Raw genomic sequence first — 7,989 nt, forward strand, 5'->3', positions numbered from 1 at the left:
GATTTTTAATGAGTAATATTATTCCTCAAGAAAAACATTCGTTTATTGCAGATGTCATTGCTTTTGGCTCTATGGGTCACTGGAAGAATTGTGATTTTTTTGCCAGCCTTGTTTAGTTTCTGGATCTGCATTTTTCATCTCTGTGGTAATTTAATAGGTTTACGTCTTGATGTTTGCTAGAGCACTATAAAGAAACAATGCAATTACAAAATGGTAGGTATAAAATGAAGACAGTACAATTCTGCCATTATTTTTTTGTTTATTTATTTGAAGAGACCTGATACCCAGCCAGATTTCCTAAAGGAAATAAAGATCATGCCATCCTACTGTCTGCTTGTCCGTCTGTCCAATCACCCGCCCATCAGTCTCCTTTCCTCTCTAAAAGCGCGTTCTGAAACAGCAGACTGGTTAATTGCAGAGACACCTGGATGCTCTTCTCTCTTTGCTCCAGCTTAGCTACCAGAACAAGATTAAAACCAAGCAAAACTCAAAGGGTACCTTGCACTATTCAGTTTAACCACCTTGTGAGGGGAGGTTGGTGACACTCCAGCAGCCTTAGCCTTTATGGCACTGAGCATTAGATTTATGCTCCTTATTCCTTACTTGTGAGTCCATTTCAGTTTATTTTCTAAATCCAAGAGCAGAAAGCAACTGCTGTCTCAAATCCTGCTCCATCAGCTCTTAGCATCCTCCCTAGACTGTCCAAAATACAAAGCATTGGAGGACTTGACAATGATTGAAAGTGAAGACATAGAGAAAGAAAAAAATGCATGTGAGAGGGCCCCAGTTCCTAGGAAATTAAACTATATAGTGACGTCTTAATACTTGGTCACTGCTCAGTAGGTGCCAGCATCTCAGCTTTACCAGAGCACGTGCTGGTAGGTTATGTAAATGCTCTTCTGTTGATTTCTCTTCCAGCAAGCACTGGATGAACTTTGCAGTCTCTCTGCCTGCTTATTTTGGGAGGGTAACAAGCATGAGTAGTAACTAGCACTGCAGTAGGATAACAAGGACAATAAAAATTATTTGCTACCTCATGCAGACTGTTCAGTTTGGTAGAGCCTGGATGTTTCAGTTAAGTTAGCTGAGTGCTTCCTCTTTGAACCTGGTCTGGTAAAACATAACCACAGTGTTTCTTGTTTATAGTGCAGTGATTTGGAATCACACCATTTTGTTTGGCTAAATGAGGGATAGAATTGAAAGGAGTGGGGAAAAGCAGTGTATAGCTTAAGATAATTGTAAACATTTCCTCTGCTTTTCATACTTTTTAAATTTCTGTTAACATGTGCAGGGAAAAATGTGGAGGAAAACGAGGAAGGATGGATGGGGGATATCTAAGACGCGTCTGTGTGCAGACGTGCCTTGCATTCCATAGGGCATCTGCAAATAAGCCACATCACAGCCGTGCCCACCTGCTGGGACACTCAGGACTGAGCAAGAACATTTCTGGGAAACGCTTTTGCTCACTGTACATTCGCCAATGATGTTGCTGCCTTCCTTGGCAGTCATAAGCCATTTTTGTTTGAAGGAGGCACAACAGAAAGATGCCTAGACCATCCTCCCTCCTCTCCCTCAGGCAAGCGGCTCTGTTTCATGTCCAAGGAGGACGGTTTGTGCAGGCACCTCCACTGATTCCAAACTATTGGGAAACCTTCCGTGTTAGAGCATCACCTGCTGTCACGCCATCCCTGCTGCCTTCCCTGTCACGGCTGCACACCCTCTTCTGCTAAGAGGAGATGGGCTGGCCTTCGCTGGCCAGAGGATGCATTTCCCCAGCCTAGGGACTGAAGAGGAGCCTCAGCTCCTTTGCAGTGATGATCTCATGCAGTACGTGTAGGGCAGGGCAGGTTTCCACCCCTGCCCAGACGGCTCTGCACTTCCTCACTGTCCCAATATATGTGATGCTTTACACATCCTAGCTGGAGGGCCAGGAATCCACCCATCCCAGGTCCTCAGAGTCAGGACTCAGACAAGAATTTATTTACGCTTCTGCTTTTATGAACATTAAGACAAGCTAAAAACCTGAGCCCTCATCTGTGTTTCTGCAGCAAGAATCACAGGCAATTAAAGCTTTGGCAACTAAAGGCTGCCCTTTTCTCCTGGCCCCAAGGGGTTTACAATGAGGGATTTTGTCTTCCCAGCTCTTGCGGGATTCACTTCCAAAAGCCTGCAGATATCTGCAAAGCCCCTGTTTGGAGCTAGCGTGTAGCGTGATGGCCGCTATTCGCAGTGACATGTACTGCCAAACCTCCTCCCCTCTCGTCAGACATGGACACCAGCCAGATGCTCGTTTTACTCCTCATGAGGATGGGCAATCCCAGGCCAACTTAAAAACAAAACCAAGCAAATCAAAGAGTTTATTTGGTGGGGAGAGCGTTTCATACTGCAGCAAAGGCTGGAGACCAGCCTGCAGAATGGGGATCATTGGAATCAGGAGGTGTTTCCTGGGTGGCTCTGAAGAAGTCATTTAGCTGTTCTACACCTCATCTCTCTCTGGGAATAATAAAATAATCTTTCTTTGCCTACCTTCCTTGGATAGGCTGGCATTGATTCGGAGCAAGGACTGCCCTGCATTATGGTTCATACTGGGATCTCTAATCCTAGCAAATATTCAGCCTGCAGGAAACATGGTCACAGCTGAGGAGTGAGAGGAAGGATAGCCATTTTCACTCACACCACATACACAAAGATGCTCACATGAGGAATTATTCAATATATCTATATGTATATATAGATATCTATATATAGTTTATTTCTCACAATCCTGGTAAGAGTTACAGGTGTATTGGGAATCATTTACAGTTTCACAGCATATGGAGTGGCCATACAGCTTCTGATGTGAGTAACATACAGTGTGTAGAGAGCACACGTTTCCAACCCATCCACCCACCATTCATACAATGGGTTTTCAAAGCTAATACTAGATTCAGCTACGTAGAAAGCCTGGAAAATGTTAGGGTACAGCGTTGGGTGTCATACAACACTGTCAGTCACAATGGGACAAGCTAAACTACTTTAATTTTCAATCTAGTATTTCTAGTCTACCTGCATTATTGCATTTATACGCTTTTTTTTTTAAGTCAAAGTAAATAGAATACTATATGGGAAAGGAAAAATTCTTGACTATTTTAAGGTTTGAGCTGCAGCCCATACAAAGTGTCCATAGAAGCATAGACAAGATTATAAATTCAACAAGGTATAAATTAGCTCTATAGCTTTGTGTGTAGGTAGGTGTCCATTTCCCTCCAGGAAATGTATCTAGCAGCATATTGTTTTTGAAAGAAAATAATTAAAAAAAATAAAAAATGAAACAATAACAACCAAAAAAAACCAATAAACCTGTATGTTGAACACAGGTAAATATGTGTAAGTGACAAGCAGGTCTGTTTGTACAGGGAAGAAATCAAGATGTCACTTGAAAATTAATATCAATTGGAAAACATTTCCAGGGGCTGACACAAAACCCACCAAAGACACTGGAAAGATGCCGGTGGCTTCCAGCCTAGCAGCAGGCATGTCCTTGCTGCTCGTGGTTGAGCTTTCCATCGGACTTCCAAGTCCTTTGGGTCAGTCCCTGGCAAAGTAATAGAATCAAAGGAAACCAAAAGGAAAAAAAGAAATCCCCTGTAGTCTGACCTACGAGTTCCCTTTCTACAATTTTGGTTTCTCCACAAGTTTGTAAATAACCTGCACCTACTGCTAGAAGGGAGCTGGTTTTCACTGGAGAGTTGAGAATGCACCTTTTAAAGATTTCAATTGAAAGGGTCCTAACCAGTGACTCAGGAAAAGGCACCAGGCTTAAGAAGGGCTGCTCAAAACTTAATAAAGCCAAATGATTAATTTTTTATTTTTTTAATTTTTTTTAAACATGGCAAACTGTGTGGCACCCTTGTTCTTATCAAATTGTCCCAGAAACTTGACTGCTTGAAGCTGCTGTGGCAAAACCAGGGATACAATGCAGGTCTTTACTGTTGCAAAGATCATTAAAGATTCCTCTCTTCCTCCTGGGAGTTTTGGTACTGGAGCATCATCACACACAGATGGAAAGAACCAGTGACTATTCTTGGGATCCTGCGCTGGGGCTTTGCTTTTTGATAAATTAGAAAAATAGAATGGAGTAATTTGGGAATTTCAAGCTGGGAACAACGAACTGGAGAAGAATTGAGTGCAAGAGTAAGATGTACAAATGCCGTTGGTCCGAACCTATTTAATCCAAGTTATATTTCTTAGCAAGAAGATCTATTTACTCAGAAAGGCATAACCTCAAAGAGCAGAGAGCACATCTCCCCATGTACAGCATGTCAGTGTTCGAACAGAACAAATGCTTCACAAAGCAGCAAGCAGAACTTCAGTACAGGGTAGAGCCAAACTCATGCATTTGGAAAACCAAAGACTAAGATCTGTCCTGTTACCGTGTGCTTTGAGCATCAACTTTTTAGCATGGTTTGTTGAATGAGATGTAAATTTTTCAGGCCCAGTTGTCTCGTGTAACTTTACAAAACTTGAGCAGCCCATTCAAATCGAGGAATTCTTTCAGTCTTCTGTGTCCTCTGCCCTGCAGCTAATGGAGGACGAGAACAGCAGCGTGTTCCTTGCACAAGAACTGATTCTTCCAGGCCAGCAAAAATACAGATCATTGGCTTCAGCAGAGAGCCAGCTTGAGAGATTCAAGGACCTCTCTTCTCTGCCTGTATTTTTGGTGCAAAACGTGGAGGACCAAAGCAGCACTAGCTTCAGCCATGTGTAGTGTACACACACACTGCGTTAACATCTCCTGAGCAGCCAGAATACAGAACCACAGAATGGCTGAGGTTGGAAGGGACCACCAGAGATCACCTGGTCCAGCCCCCCTGCCCAGCGAGGTCACCTAACACATGGTACACAGAATTGCATCCAGGCAGGTTTTGAATATCTCCAGAGAAGGAGACTCCACAACCTCACTGGGCAACCTGTTCTGGTGCTCTGCCGCCCCCCCAGCCAACTGGCAGGCAGCCCCCGGCTCTCCAGTACCAATCAGAAGTCGTGGCCATGCAGCGTTTCTCTGATGTGAAAGAGTAAGGACTAGAAAGGGAGCTTCCAGCTAGGGTTTTATCCTCTGCTGAGCTTCTGTGGCAGACAAGCATGCAGTATCTTGCATCTCAGACCCCCAAGCCTTAGCAGCTAAGGCAAATGAAGACTTCATACATTCCTTGCTACACTACACAGTCTCTGCATTCCCCTTGGGTGCTGAGTGGCTGAACTTTGGCTCTGCCTGTTAGGTAGGGCAACCCAAAATCTGCCCCTGCACTGGGGCATGATTTTTGCCTTGCTGTGGAAAGGCCACATCTGCAGAGTTGCCTGGGAATACAGTTCAGTAGCTGAAGCAGCAGCAAAACACAAGCAATTAATCAGATCTCCAGAAGCCAGTGGAGCCATATAGTTTGTAGCAGACCTGGCATGAGCAGACAGTCTAGGAATTCGGGATTTAAAAAGGAAACAGATCACGTGGCTGGACTGATGATATGAGAGAGGAAGAAAGTCTTTATCATAAAAAACCCTCTGCTAAACAGATTTAACTCCCCAGGGCCAATCAAGGTAATATGATCTGAGCTAACCAATGCAAGATGCAATAAAAGACTAAAAAATAGTGTTGAAACATAGCTAGCCAAAGCTGAATGTCACAAGGGGCATGTTTCAAGGCAGTGTCTCAGTTAAGTAGCAGTCCCCTCAACTGCACCTTGCATTATCATCTGGGCTGCTAAATTCAAGGAATCATAGTCTAGCCCAAGGAGAACAATCTTCTGGATAGATGCACTCAGTAGGATGAACCTAGATTAAGTACTCTTTCTTTGCCACATATTGACCATGAGCGCTAAGACTATCATTAACCTTATTAATCATATTCTGCGCTCTTTGCCCTTAAAAAATAACTTCCCATTAATGATTAAGTAATACTTCAAAAAGATGAAGTTTGGAAGAGAACTAATTTCTAGTTGAAGTGGGGACAGGAGACATTTTAGGAATAGGACCCAAACAGTCACTGCAGGACAAGAACCACTTAGGGGCTGAAAACAGAGCAGCAAAATTTAATCTGCAGTAGGAGGCAGACACTGCTCATATCACCCTCTCCTGGCTTCTTTGTCACCCACAGCATGAATTCTGAAGTACATGGATGGTGCAACATACCCCAGCCCAGAAAATTGCTGCTCAGGCTTCCCTGCTTTCTGCAGTGGAGTTGTCAATCGAGTGCCACTCACAAGTCCTACAATGTGCTGACAGTCCGGGTCAGATCTTCAGCATCAGCAGATTTCTCTGTGAAAGAGTAAAGAGCCAAATACCTCTAGGGTAAATATCAGGAAATATCCCAATTCCAGCCTCCAGCACTAGGAACTTAACTAACTTAAATGCAGAATTTTAATTATCCATGTCAGAGGCAACCCCTTCATAAAGGGAGATGCCCAACTTGTAAAGCAGAACTGCTAGCAGTGTATGAAAAATACACCATGTGGTTGCCGACTGCTACAGAAAGCAGCTCTTCCATGGGTCCTCGATGAAGAGAACACACCTGTATGGTCAGTAAGATGTACCAGCATCCCTGCTCTAGCAAAAAGTCACAAACTGGAGGATCAAAATGGGATTACATTGGATTTTCAGACTTTTTGACAACAGAGCATGAGAAAAGAGAGATCACTGCCTTTAAAAATGCCCAAATTATAAACTTGCAATTTCCTTTAATTGCACAAAGTTGGTTGTGGAAAACTTCAGGCCTTTTTCTTGCTTCATAGACTCTAACATTGAAAAGAGACAGCAAAAATATACTTGAGAAATCCAGTTAACAAGGGATAATTTGCATGGCTTAGTAGTCAGTCTTTTATTATTATTATTATTATTATTATTATTATTATTATTATTATTATTATCTTCCTTATTTGGTTTATTTCCTGAAGAACACTTTTTTCTCCCTCACAAATCCTCAGAATTTATATTTTCAACCAGCTCTAAGAATAGTTAGAAAAAGGCAGATTTCTAAACCCAGTGACATTTCCGGGAAAGGAAGCGAATTTCAGTCAGGAATCATCTCCTCTCACTGGCTTTAGTATTTTTGGTTGGTTGATTGGTTTTGTGTTTTAGTTATTCTGTTGTTTATACATAAATGCTAATGTCAGTATAAGCGTGGCTGCCTCAGGTAATACTAGAGAAGGTTTCCCTTGTACTCAGAAAAGGACTAAGAAGTATTTTTTGCCAGTTTTGTAAAACATGCCACTGAAATGAATTTATATTTCACAGAGACCTGCAATCATAACCCTGGTGCTGATAAGATCGCAAAGCCTGATCACAGCATGCTGAAACCAACGGAAAAATTCCCCTAGTTTTTGGTAGCTGGGGAAACTTTGATTCAGCAAAGACAAATCCATTTTTAATGTATCACTCCACCTAGTGGGACTAGTAAGTGCTTCAGGGCAAGCAACTGCTCAGTGCTTTGTGAGGTGTGACAGCACCCGCAAGAATGCATTATTACCCTCCCAAAAATGCTGCTACATTATCCTTCTGTTTCCAGGGTTGTTTGCATCCTACTGCAGAACTGTTAGGAGTAGCAGGACTTACCACAGTCTATTAAACCAGTAGAAAGAGGAAGCGGACGTGTAACCCATTTCATCTTTCTTAAAGCTAGAAGCATCAAAAACCTTCTACAAAGTTGCTCAAGAGCACAACATCATCTTTGTATTTGACTAAAACGTATGGCTCCTTAAAAATAGACTGGGATCTGGTGTAATAATTGAATCTATAGTTTTAGAGATAAGCTGCAATATTTGTGAAGTCAGTTTCCCAAATTTCTGATTTGCACTTTATCAAAAGAGTAAACTAGCAATCTAGATCTCTTCAAAACCCAAGCGCAGAATCTTACTAGTTTGAAGCATTAGTTCATTCTCCCCGTGGAGATATCACTAGAAGGACTTCATATCACAAACACCACACAAAGAATAACATCAAGAAAATAACGGCATGTGC

The sequence above is a fragment of the Anser anser genome, assembly GCF_964211835.1.
Source record: "Anser anser genome assembly, chromosome: 5".
NCBI classification, from domain to species: domain Eukaryota; kingdom Metazoa; phylum Chordata; class Aves; order Anseriformes; family Anatidae; genus Anser; species Anser anser.